General features: G+C 37.0%; 1 non-coding gene across 1 annotated transcript; it reads right to left on the bottom strand.

Moving 5' to 3' along the window:
- Nucleotides 1-1,728: 1,728 nt before the first annotated feature.
- Nucleotides 1,729-1,847, bottom strand: LOC145677827 (5S ribosomal RNA). The gene has a single exon (XR_014130041.1). It is a non-coding gene; the product is annotated as a 5S ribosomal RNA (ribosomal RNA).
- Nucleotides 1,848-3,289: the final 1,442 nt, after the last annotated feature.

The following is a 3,289-nucleotide window of genomic DNA, read 5'->3' on the forward strand; positions in this document are numbered from 1 at the left end:
AATGTAGCTAGCGACAATACAAAAGGTAATGATCTTATAATTAATAATGTAGTGGGAACTAAGCACATCGCTGTTTGGAGTATTCTAAAGATAGTGTGACTTCCTATGGGCTTCAATTACGATCGACGACTACACATACTAATTAATCGAATAGCAGCGAGAATTTCGAATGACACTAAGCAACTATCTCAGACACTTTTGATGAGTCTGTATATCGAAAACAATTCATTTCAATCGTAAATCTCCTCTATAAAGGGGTTTGTGGCCCTCATAAGGGCCGATTTGTATGAGATATAGGTCTTACATTTATGCCTTCTTCTCAGTTTTCTTGGGCAGAAGTACAGCTTGAATGTTGGGCAAAACACCACCCTGAGCGATTGTAACTCCAGACAACAACTTGTTTAATTCCTCGTCGTTACGGATAGCTAACTGCAGATGACGTGGAATAATCCTAGTCTTCTTGTTGTCACGAGCAGCGTTGCCTGCCAACTCAAGAACTTCAGCTGCCAGGTATTCCATGACTGCAGCCAAATACACGGGAGCGCCAGCACCAACTCGTTCGGCATAGTTACCCTTTCGCAAAAGACGATGGATTCTGCCTACTGGGAATTGAAGGCCAGCCCTGCTGGAGCGGGACTTGCTCTTTCCCTTGACTTTTCCACCTTTGCCGCGACCAGACATTGTTCAATATTCTTTCGTAATAAGATGAGAGGAAAAATTGCGGCCTCCCATGAATCAAGTCAGTTTTGTTACTACTTCAAGCGTGCACCCGAGTGCATCAAATGAAAAGCAAGGCAGTTGGCGCGAATTGAAACACGTACTGTAATTTAAATGAAGTCGATAAATCGGCGGACACATCTAATTTTGCTGAACGAGTGAGTCATCATGCCACCAAAAACTAGCGGAAAGGCTGCAAAGAAGGCTGGTAAAGCCCAAAAGAATATCTCCAAGGGAGATAAGAAGAAGAAGAGGAGGAGGAAGGAGAGCTATGCCATTTACATCTACAAAGTTTTGAAGCAAGTGCATCCTGACACTGGCATATCTAGCAAAGCTATGAGTATCATGAACAGCTTTGTTAATGACATCTTCGAGCGTATTGCTGCTGAAGCTTCTCGTTTGGCCCATTACAATAAGCGGTCAACTATCACCAGCCGGGAAATCCAAACAGCTGTGCGCCTTCTTTTGCCTGGTGAACTTGCCAAGCACGCTGTAAGTGAGGGTACGAAGGCTGTTACCAAGTACACAAGCTCTAAGTAAAAATCTTCTTCAAGATTTTTCATTTCAAACGGTCCTTGTCAGGACCAACACATTATTCGAAAGAGTTAAATCACGAAATTTGCTTCATTCTGTTATGTAGAAACACCTTGAAATCCAATTTCTATATGCTGTTAGTAAAAAAGTAAAGCACATAGCGGAGATGTGTCGTGCTTGTATACGAAAGGCATTTACTCGCCGGAGATCTACACTTAGTCATAATAATTTACTTTTAAAAAGTGGTAATACATTCCGTGTTAAGTATAGTAGTAGGTGCACACGGATCGGAAATCAGGTTATTTTAATGTGCCGTGCAAATAAACAGGCTGTTAGTGTAAGAAATAGTGGGTATAACGCTTAGAATATCGATTAATCGCTATGAAATAATGTTGATAAATTATCTCTTGAAAGTACTATAAAATTAATGTTTCTAGTATTTTCGTACTTGAAGGATAATGAAATTTGAAAAAGAGATGCCAACAGCACCTGGTGTTCCCAGGCGGTCACCCATCCAAGTACTGACCAGGCCCGATGCTGCTTGACTTCGGTGATCGGACGAGAACCGGTATATTCAGCATGGTATGGCCGTTGGCAACTACCTTTTCTTCAATGTCCTGTTAAGGAAGTATGTTTTAAGTAAGAATTGACATTATTAACTATAAAGGCAAGCATATTAACGTCGTTAACATTACTTGGAATATACTAATATTCGAATAAATATTTGAATGTTCGAATGATGAGTGATTCGGATGTTCATAGTGCCACTATGTCCTATCGAGTTTACTATCACGAACCACGTATGAAATTGTATATAAATAAATAAAAATAAATCCTTTATTAAGTATTGATTACAGGAAAAAGGCAAACTTACATTCTTTAATGTACACAATGAAATGTATGAAAGATATTTTTAAGATATGTTTCACTTACCCTTTATAACGCAAGGTAGTTTTCAGTGTAGCATCCTCTTCAGCTGCGAGATAACGTAAGGCAGATGATCATTCAGTCGTGAAGCACTAAAATGTAATATACATTTTAACTATTATCGATAAGAATTATTTACTGCAGGGATGCAAATAAAGTGAGGCAAATTAGTAAATAAAAACCGATACTGTAACTGATAATGTAATTACGTATCTGTATTAGTTGTATATACAGTAATCGCACGATTATCCGCGGAGTTGGATGTTGGCATAATCGCGCATAATCAGCAGTATGAGCAGAAAAGGGAAATGAAATGAAATCTTTAGATTTACGTCGCATACTTATACCGGTTACGCTAAAGGAGACGGTGATGATGAGTACTGAATGAAGAAAGTGGGAGGAAACGGGAGAAACCCGAGAAAACCCATGAGCACGGTCTTTATGCACGACAAAGTTCACACGGCACGAGCTGGGATTGAACCAGGGACCCCAAGCACCGGAGGCCAAAAAAGGGACAAAAAGTCTTTCGTGCAACTTTCGTTTTCGGTAAAAAGTTTACACATAATTTAGAAAGAGTAGTTTTCTGGTCTTTTTATTTCACAAGTTGGTTCATGTCTATATTTTTTACATGCATAAAAAATTTTTCAACTCCCTTGCTTAGTTCCTGTTAAAGACCTCTACCTCTGATTGTATTTTTTGCACATATTCTTATTGTTTTCAGACAACATTTCTAAGAGCGTAATTTATCGTCAGCAAGAAAAGAAAAGGAAAGCCTCGGATAGTGGAATGTGTACTGTATATATATATATATATATATATATATATATATATATATATATATATATATATATATATATATATATATATATATATATATATATATATATATATTATATATATATATATATATACGTATTAGTATATAGTTTTATTTTATACGTCTCCTATTATTACACAATGTGCAGATATTGTGAAAGCGCAAGTAAATATGTATAACTCCCCGTTCTGCACTTAATAACTTGAAAGAAGTTCGGGACAGGCATTTAATATTATTCCGTAGTAGTATGATTTTTTGTAAAATATATATATATATATATATATATATATATAT

The sequence above is a fragment of the Thermobia domestica genome, unplaced genomic scaffold (assembly GCF_964235325.1).
Source record: "Thermobia domestica unplaced genomic scaffold, izTheDome1.hap1.1 HAP1_SCAFFOLD_1416, whole genome shotgun sequence".
Classification (NCBI taxonomy): domain Eukaryota; kingdom Metazoa; phylum Arthropoda; class Insecta; order Zygentoma; family Lepismatidae; genus Thermobia; species Thermobia domestica.